Consider the following 10,620-nt stretch of genomic DNA (forward strand, 5'->3'; position numbering starts at 1 on the left):
CAAAAAAACAGTCAGTTACTTATATATTAGTTGGACAAAGAATAGTAAGTTGTGAAGAAGCAGCTAATTATGCAGAAAGAATTAAAAGATGAAAGTTACTTAACAAGGCCTATACAGAATTCTCTTGATCTCAATGTCTCATCTTTGAGGATAAAGGTGTTCCATCTTTCACATGGGAGTTTCATCTTTTGCTTTTAAGAAACAGCACGAAGGTCAGAATAATCTTTGTTCCTTCTGTTTTTCTTTTTTTTTAATTTTTTTTATCAAATCATGACTGAAAGCATTAATCGGGTACAATGTGATGATTTGATATACAATATGGAATGCTTAAATCAAACTGATTAACATAACTATAGCCTGACTTACTTATGTTTTGTGGTAGGACATTTATAATTTACTCTTAGTTGCTTTGAAATGTACCCTTGCATTGTGTACATTAGGCAGGGTCCCACCTCCTCCCTCCACTAGCCCTCCCCCTCCCCCTTCTCTCTCCCACCTCTCCCCTCCTTCTTGCTGGACTGTATTTGTGTTTCATCATTCGTATAAATGTGTAAGTGATCATATAGCGGTTTCATAATAGTATTTAGTACATTGCTTACCTTTTTTTCCATTCTTGAGATACTTTACTAAGAAGAATATGCTTCAGGGTGGCGCCTGTGGTTCAAGGAGTAGGGCGCCAGCCCCATATGCCGGAGGTGGCAGGTTCAAACCCAACCCCGGCCAAAAGCTGCAACAAAAAAAAAGAAGAAGAAGAAGATGCTTCAACTCCATCCAGGTAAACATAAAAGATGTAAAGTCTCCATCTTTTTACAACAGAATAGTATTCCATAATATACATATGTCACATATACTAAGATTGGAACGATACAGAGAAGATTAGCATGACCTCTGCACGGGATGATACACAAATTGGTGAAGCTTTCCTCCTGCTTTTCGAATGCCTTTGCTGGAGCAGTCAATAGCCGGAGTGTTGCAGTTTTAATACCATCAAAGTCTTTGTGTGGAGGTAAGTTTTCATTTATCTTGGGCAACCAACTATGAATGGGATTACTAGTTACAATATGGTAAACATTATAACTTTCTAAGAGACTGTGTTTCAAATGATTGCATCGTTTTTTATTCCTAGCAGCCATGCACGAGAGCTGCAGGACTTATGGGTGATCTGTGTCTTCAACGGATACTTGGTAGTATGAGTCATTTTAAATGTAGATGTTCTAGGGGATGTACACTGGTTTTTAAATTATAGTTTCAAATTGTTTTTCTCTAAAGACAAATGATTTTGAGTGCTTTTTCAGGTTTTTATTTGCCTTCCCCATATCTTCCTTGGCAAAATGTCAGCCCAACTCCTAAAGACACAATTCTAAAAGTCAGGTTCTATTCCTTATTCTTATTGAGTTGTGGGAGTTCCTTATACATGAATACTGACAATTTGCAAATATTTTCTTCCAGTCTTTTTATTTTCTTATCTTATGAACAGTAGTTCGTTTGTTTGTTTGTTTGCAGTTTTTGGCTGGGGCTGACTTTGAACCCACCACCTCTGGCATATGGGGCCAGCGTCCTACTCCTTTGAGCCATAGGCACCACCCTGAACAGCAGTTTTTAATTTTTATGAAGTTCTATTTACAATTTTTTTCTTTTCATGTTTATTCTGTGTATTTTGCGAAATCCTTGCCTAGCTCAAGGTCACTACTATTTTTTCCTATTTTTCGAGTTAGAAACTTTACAATTTTAGTTGCTCTCATATTTACATGTATAATTCACTTAAAATTCATTATTTATATAGTGTTATAAGTGTTTGGTTTCATTTTGTTTTCTATCTGGACATCCAATTGTTCAAGTGCCATTTGTTGAAAAGGCTATTATTTCCCTTTGGAATTACTTTGGCAGCTTTGTTGAAATTCAATTGACCATATATACGAAGGTCTATTTTTCCACTTTCCATTCTTTTCATTGATCCATTATGTCTGTCTCTCCACCAATAGCACAATGGCTTGATTACTATAGTTTTATAGTAAGCTTCAATTTAGGTACTATAATTCTTCAAGAAGTGTTTATTAAGATTTTTATACTACCACATAAATTTTAGAATCAGCTTTCCAATTTCTTTTTTATTTTATTTTTATTTTTTTATTAAATCATAGCAGTGTACATTAATACTATCATGGGGTACAGTGTACTGTTTCTGTATACAATTCAAAATACTTTCATCCAACTGGTTAACATAGCCTTCATGTCTTTTTCTTAGTTATTGTGTTAAGACATTTATATTCTACATTTAGAGAGATTCACATGTACCATTACAGGATGAACCATAGGCATGATCTGACCAATCACCCTCCCTCCATCCACCCTCCCCTCCCTCTCCCCTCTCCCCATGTTCCTGGGCTAAAATTGGGTTATAGCTTTCCTATGAAAGCTATAAATTAGTTTCATAGTAGGGCTGAGTACATTGAATACTTTTTCTTCCATTCTTGGGATACTTTGCTAAAAAGAATATTTTCCAGCTCCCTCCATGTAAACATTGAAGGAGATAAAGTCTCTATCTTTCTTAATGGCTGCATAGTATTCTATGGTGTACATATACCACAATTTATTGATCCATTCATGGATCGATGGGCTCTTGGGCGTCTATCATGACCTAGCAATTATGAATTGGGCTGCAATAAACATTCTGATACAAATATCTTGTAGTGCTCACCATTTTTAATCATCAGAGAAATGCAAACCAAAACTACTTTGAGATATCATCTAACACCAGTAAGATTAGCCCATATCACAAAATCCCAAAATCACAGATGCTGGCGTGAGTGTGAAGAAAAGGGAACACTTCTACACTGCTGGTGAGATTGCAAACTAATAGGTTCCTTTTGGAAAGACATCTGGAGAACACTTAAAGAACTAAAAATAGACCTGCTATTTGATCCTATAATTCCTCTATTAGGCATATATCCAGCTTTCCAATTTCAAAAAAAATTTCTACTGGAATTTTGATGAGATTTTATTCATTCCATAGTTGAATTTAATAATATTGAATTGAGCAATACTCTTCCAATACATAACATGTTTTATCTCCGTATTTCTTTAACTTAATTCAGCAGTATTCTATAGCTCTTAATGCACAGATCTTATAAATAGTTCATTACATTTGTCCCTATGTATTTCATTTTTATTTTTTACATTCTAGTAAAGGGTATTGTTTATTGTTATTTTGATTTTTAAATGTCCTTTTCTACTATGACAAGCACTTTTAATTTTTATTCATTGACTGTATCCTTGGCTTTGCTAAACTCACTTATTAGTTACAGAATGACCAGGGGTCCTCAAACTTTTTAAACAGGGGGCCAGTTCACTGTCCCTCAGACAGTTGGAGGGCCAGACTGTGGGCCCAGGGATGAGTGGGCGGCTAAGCGGGACACACAATGGTGGCAAAAACACCCGGAGGTCCAGATAAATGTCCTAGGCACGCCGCATGTGGCCCACAGGCCATAGTTTGAGGACGCTATAGATAATCACATTTCTATTAATGAAGAATCTTGCTTCTTTTGTCTAATTTGGATGCTGTTTATGTCTTTTTCTTGCCTGATTGCATAAGCTCAGACCTCCAATAGTAATATTATAAACACAAATGGTGAGCAGGGACATTTATGCTTGTTTTTGTTTGGGGGGGAAGCATTTAGTCTTTCACTATTAAGTATAAAGTTGGCTCTAAGTTTCTGCTAGATTCCCTTTATCAGGCTGAGGAAGTTCCCTGCCATTCCTAGTTTGCAGAGTTTTAATCATGAATATGTATCAAATTTAGCAAATATATTTCTGCATCCATAGAGATAATTTTTCTTTTTTAGCCTACTATTGTAGTGAATGACATTGAATGATTTTAGAAGGCTAAACTAATCTTGTTTGATGGGATAAATACCTTTTGGTTATGATGCATTATGACCTTTTTGTGTGTGCTGTACTTGATTTGTGGAAGAAATTCTCAATGATTTTTGTGTCTATATCCTTAAGTGATATGGTTGTGTAGTGTCTTTTAAGTATAATATCTTTGTTCAGTTATAGTGTCACGATAATAAAAAGATTCACAAAATTGATTTCTTTGGCATGAACTTGATTATAATATTTCATTATTGTCCGTTCTTTATTTTTAGCATTGATAGAGATGCCAACTCTTCTTCTCCACGAGGGCAATTTGTACCCTCTTCCTTTTTTACCTCATCATCTTTCTAGCAAGTCATTAGTTTCATTAATCTGTTCAAAGGATAACATTTTAGCTGCATCAAATTTTTCTTTTTTATTATTTTCTATATCAATGAACTATGTACTTAGATTTTAGTCTTTCCTTCTTCTGATTGCTCTGGGTTTACTTTGCTCTTTTCATTCTTTAAGTTTCTTTGTTGGAAGATTGTCTTATTGATTTGAGGCACCTCTTTTCCTACCATAAACATTTAAAAAACTGCTTTAGTTGTATGTATCCCATACATTTTGATACGTTGTGATTTCATTTTCAATCAGTTTATGGTATTTTCTAGTTTTCTAGGTCTCATTGTAATTTCTTCTTTGGCCCATAGTTATTTCCAATTATGTTATTAATTACATGGTAAATGAATAAAATTTGATGATTTTTTTCTGCATATTTTCCTTTGTTAATTTCTAATGTAATCTTGTTATGTTAGACAACATACTTTATATTATTTAAATCTTAAATTTGAGACCTTTATAGTTTTATTTTGATAATGGACACCCTTTTTTATTTTTTCTATTTAGTTAATTGAGAATTTTTATGATAGTGGTGTAGTGAATATTATCAAACAGTTTTACAGTATCAATTGAAGTAATTATATATTTTTCTCCTGTAATTTGTTAATATTATAGGGTATTATGATAGGCTTTATAGTCTTAATAAATTTTGCATTTCTTTATAGTCTTAAAGAAATTTTGCATTTCTATGTAAAAATACATCTTTTGCATAGTTTTTAATAATTATCTAATTTAGTTTGCTAATATTTTATTTATGATTTTTGTCTCTATCTCATTACAAGCGATCTATAATCTTTTCATTCCTGCATTATCTTTCTCCAGTTTTGGAATTGAGCTAATACTAATATCATAAAATCTAAGAGTAGAATTCTTTCCTTTACTCAGAAAAAAAAATTGTTAAAAAAATGGTCAATTTCTTCCCTGAGTGTCTGGTAAAGTTCACTTACAAAACAACAAGGTCTCATGTCTTTCTAGAGAAAGACTGATAAAATCTATATGTAAGTAAGTTTACTTTTAATATTAACTGGCCTATTTAGATATTTTCTTTCTTTTTTTTTTTTTTTCTTTGCAGTTTTTGGCTGGTGCTGGGTTTGAACCTGCCACCTCTGGCATACGGGGCCAGCGCCCTACTCCTTTGAGCCACAGACACCATCGATATTTTCTTTCTTTTTACATAGTTTTCAATAATTATCTATTTTATCTAAATTATCACATTTACTAAAATAAAGTTTTCTGTAAAAATTTTTACATGTCCGATATGATTTTTTCCTAAATATATTTATTTTTGCTTATTTCTTCTTTTCTCAGTTAATCTTACCAGATATTTTTCTGTTTTTATAGTCTTTTAAATAGCTAGCTTCAATTTCATTAATTTGTTCCTTTTTTGTCAATATTTGCTCTTGTCTTTACTACATCCTTGCTTCTATTTTACTTGGGTTTTCTCTATTGCTTTTTATCTCACTTACTGAGCTAAGCACTTTATTAATTTTTAAACTCTAATATTTCCTAATATATTTCTTAAAAGCTACAAATTTCCATCTAAATAACACTTTAATTTTACCTGACAGATTTTTTTAGGTACTAATTTTGTTATTTAGTTTTAAATAATTGGTTATTATTCATTATATCTTCTTTTTTGTTTCATGAAATACCAGAAGTAGCCTTTTCCTTTTTCAGTGTTTAAACACATGGTATGATTGATTGGGAGATATCATTTTCATTGATCTCAGATTTTCATGCAATATATTCAGAGATAATGGTCAACTTGATATAAAATTTCTGGTATGGGTTGAAGCTTCCATTCATGCTATTACATTGTCAGTGTTTATAACCAGTACATGGATAATTTTTAAAAGGAGTATGCTCTGGATTTTTCAGAATTTTTATATAGCTTATATTTTTCAGTACGTTTTTCAAAATTTCTATCTTCACTAAATTTTATTTATTTGTTTATTTGAGGCAGAGTCTCACTCTGTCACCCTGGAGTTGAGTGCTGTGACATCACAGCTTATGGCAACCTCAAACTCTTGGGCACATGCAATACTCTTGACGCAGCTTCTTGAGTAGCTGGGACTATGGGAACACACCACAATGCTTGGCTAGTTTTCCTATTTTTAGTACAGACAGATCTCAGTTTGCTCAAGCTTGTCTCAAACTCCTGAACTCAAGCCACCCATCTGTCTCAGCCTCCCAGTGTGCTAAAATTACAGGCACAAACCACCACTCCTGGCCTTTACTATGTTTTAATATTCCTTTTGTAACAGTTAAAGAGATCTATTAAGAATATTACTCTGCTTATAAATTTGCTACTTTTTCCTTATCACTGTGCAAATTTTTACTTTATGTGTTCTGTAGTTATGTTGTTAGTTGCATTCATGTTTATGATTATTACATATTCTGATTAAATCTTCCTTATAAGCAATAAAATCCCTAGTAACAATTTTTATCTTGAAATATATTTTTCTGATATTAATTTAGAGGCCCTAGTTTTAAATGTATTTATATATTTATTTATTTTTAATTGGCAACAATTATCTATATTTATGGGGTACAATTGACATTTTGCTCTAGGTATATATTATAGAAAGATTCAATGAAGCTAATTAATATATCTATCACTTTGACAATTTATTTTTATGGTAAGAATGTTTAAAATCTACTAGTTAGCAATTTTGAAATATAGAACTGTGAATATTATTCACAGTTTTGATTATTATTAACTGTGGTCACTCTGAAATGTAATGCATCAATGAAACTTGTTCCTCTACTCTAACTGAAACTTAGTAACCTCTGGCCCACATCTTTTCTTTCCTCATTATTTCCCTTCCCTCAGATTCTGGCAACCATCTATCTTTCTATTCTCTATTTCTATTTCTAAGAGAGTGAAATTTTTAGATTCTACATAAAAGTGAAATTATACAACATTTGTCTTTTTTTGCCTGCCATATTTTACATAGCATAATGTCCTACAGTTCCCTCCATATTGTTGTAAGTGACCAAATTTTTTCTTTTTGGGATTTTTATGCACCACATTTTTATTATGTATTTATTGGCTAATGAACACTACCCAAAGCTATCTACAGATCTAGTGCAATTGATATCAAAATGTCAATGTCATTTTTCACAGAAATAGAGAAACTATCCTAAAATTTATTTGGAAAAAGAAAAGATTCCAAATAGTCAAATTAATCTTGAGGGAAAAAAGAAAAACCGAGAGGTATTACATTCCCTGATTTTACATATATAATAAAACTATTTTAATTAAAAGATCATGGTACTTGCAAAGGAAAAAATAAAAAGAAAAACACATTGACCAGCAGAATATAATAGAAAGGCCAGAAAAAAATCCAAATATTTATCAACAAAGGTGCCAAAAATACACAATGGGGAAAGGACAGTCTGTCTTTAACAAACGGTGTTGGGAAAACTAGATAATCACAAGCAGAAGAATGAAATTAGCTCTTCATCTCATACCACATATACAAAAACAAACCCCAAATAGATGAAATACACATAGTACATGAAACTACAAAGCTATCAGAAAAAAACATACAAGAGCCTCACAACATTGGTCTCTGCAATGATTTCTTAAGTAGGATTCCTAAAGCCCAGATAACAAAAGCAAAAATGAGCAAATGTGATTGCATCGAACTAAAAATTTCTGCATCACAATGAAAATAATTAACAAAGTGAAGAGACAACCCATGAATAACAAGAAAAGATATGCAAGCCATGTATCTGATACAGTGCTAATATCCAAAAAATACAAAGAGTTCAAACAACTTAATCAAAAGAAAATAAATAACCCAACTAAAAAATGGTCAAAGGATCTGAAGAGGTATTTCTCAAAAGAATCAATATGAATGATCAACATACATTAAAAAACAAAAAGCTAGACCTCTCTAATCATCAGGTAAATAAAAATGAAAGCAACAATATGCTATTACTTCACACCTGCTGGAATGGCTATTAATAAAAAGACAAATGATAATAAGTGCTGGTAAAGATGTGGGGGGAAAAAAGGGAACTCCTATACACTTCCAGTAGGGATGAAAACTAGTATAGCCATTTTGGCAAATAGAAAGGAGTTTCCTCAAAAACCTAAATTAGAATTACCATATGATCCAGCAATCCCACTTTTGGGTATACATGCAAAGGAAATGAAATCAGTCTGTGGAAAGGATATCTGCACTCCCATCTTTATTTCAGCATTATTCACAACAGCCAAAATATGAAAGCAACCTAAGTGAAATACCTATACATACTTATGTTTATATGTACTTATGTTTTATTTTATATGCCACATATATACCTCTATTTATACTTAAGTGTAACATCTATTTTTGATTAGCATTTGTCTTATATATCTTTTGTTATTCTTTTATTTTTAGATATTATCTTATTTTTAGACGTGTCTCTTATAAATAGCATATAACTAGATTTTTGGAGGGGAGACACTGTCATTCATTCATGTTCACCATTTCCCTGGTAATAACCTAAATAAAGTCCTTGGTACACAAAAGGCACTAAGACATGTCTGTGTAGTAAAGACATTCCAACCTCTGGATTCACACACAGTAGAGGTAGATTGACTCTCAAACCCAGATCTCCCATATTTCATTCAGGGCCACTTTTCCTTGATGCTCTGTTTCTTTATATGTAAAGAAAAAAATACTTCAATGTGGAGAAAATACACTGAAAATAGAGAGGCTATCTAATAAATTAGAAAGAGCTACTTTAGGAAGCTAAAAGCCTAATCCCAGACTTTTTCAGTAACTCTGGGTGAACTTGGCCAAGTCATCCCTCACTGGTCCTCAAGTTGTCATCTAGCTGGACCAACCAAAGATACATGTCCTTTTTCTGTAATATTATTAAATGCATTTTAAAAGTAAAGAAATTCATGTTGAGGGAAACTGACTTGCCTAAGTAAAAGACCTAGGAAGCATTCCAGACAATACTGTCCTTATATTGTGTAGACTCTTTTAAAGGTGACTATTATAGGTTGAATTGTACCTTCCAAGCCCTCTCAAAAAATTAGTTATGCTGAAGTCTGAACCCCAATCTTTTATAAGGTGACCTCATTTGGAAATAGAGTCATGGCATATGTAATTAATTAAGTTAAGATAAAATCATGAGGGTGTCCCACACAAAGGGACATTTGGACAGAGACATTCACAGAGGGTGTCATGTGACGATGAAGGCGGAGTTGGACGTGATGTTTCTACAAGCCAAGAAATGGCAAAGACTGCCAGAAACACCACCAGATAATAGAGGAAAGACATGGAACAGAGTCTTCTACACAGCCTCAGAAGAAACATGTTGATACTTTTACTCAGACTTCCGGCCTCCAGAATCATGAGAGAATAAACTTCTGTTGTTTAGGCCAATCAATACGTGGTGCTTTGTTACGGCCACCCTAAAAATTTAATACAGCATCATCATATTATAACTAGAGATTTTCCTGCTCCATAGCCATGTCTTTCATCTGTACATATGCATATACATACATATGTACCCTCTTGCATACATACCCTGGAGAAGCACAGCTTTATAGTTGATGGTAAGAAAAAAAAAAAAAAACTTACCATCTCCTTGGGAGATTTTCCCAGGTGGTGGAGTGTAAAGAGAAGGACCCCTGCTTGAGTCAGGAAACTTGAGTTTGGATATTAGTGTAGACAACAATCCTTCCTTCTGTCCCTTAGTCTTCTCATTTACACAGTGAGAGGGTCACAGTTCTAATCAGATCTTAGTTGACTGAAGTTCACAATTCCAAAATATTTTGCCAACCAATCTGTACTTATGCTGACATAGTATAATCAATTAATTTGTTTGCCCAATGTTTATTAGTCAAAGATAGATAAAACAGGATATGCACCAAATCATCTCCCTCAAATTCCTATGATGTAACCAGCAACCAATCAAAGCTGAAAAGCACATTCTTATGGATTACTTCTACACCTCAAGCATAGCTGAACCAGATGAGCAGGGCCCAGCATGATAGACTACTGTGGCCAGGGGCCCACATCTGCCTGGAAGCACCTCCTCCAGCCTCCTGAATTGAGCTGGTGGGAGGGAGGTGCTCCCACCTGGCTGGAGTATGACGCATTTCCTGTAAAGTGGTGGATGGAGGTGGCTCCAGTCTCCTCGCTGCTCCTCTTGCAAGTGCACTCCCATAGAGGACCTGGTGAAGGGGAGGACCTGACAGGCACAGGATGGGTCCAGAGAGATTAGTGAATATCTTGGCCACATCTTTGCATGAAATTCAGTGCCTCACGATGACTGCCGGGGAGAAGAGAAGCAAGGTGAGAGTGGATGGGGCTGAGTGTGTGGTCACCATTAGCCTGGAGCCCATGGCCTTTCTTTCTT

At 33.9% G+C, this 10,620-nt stretch overlaps 1 non-coding gene across 1 annotated transcript; it reads left to right on the top strand.

Annotated features, from left to right (window-relative positions):
- Positions 1–827: 827 nt before the first annotated feature.
- Positions 828–932, top strand: LOC111724259. Its single transcript, XR_002772587.1, has one exon. It is a non-coding gene; the product is annotated as a U6 spliceosomal RNA (small nuclear RNA).
- Positions 933–10,620: the final 9,688 nt, after the last annotated feature.

This window comes from Otolemur garnettii, unplaced genomic scaffold, assembly GCF_000181295.1.
Source record: "Otolemur garnettii isolate 467f Iridium unplaced genomic scaffold, OtoGar3 scaffold00020, whole genome shotgun sequence".
In the NCBI taxonomy this organism is placed as follows: Eukaryota; Metazoa; Chordata; class Mammalia; order Primates; family Galagidae; genus Otolemur; species Otolemur garnettii.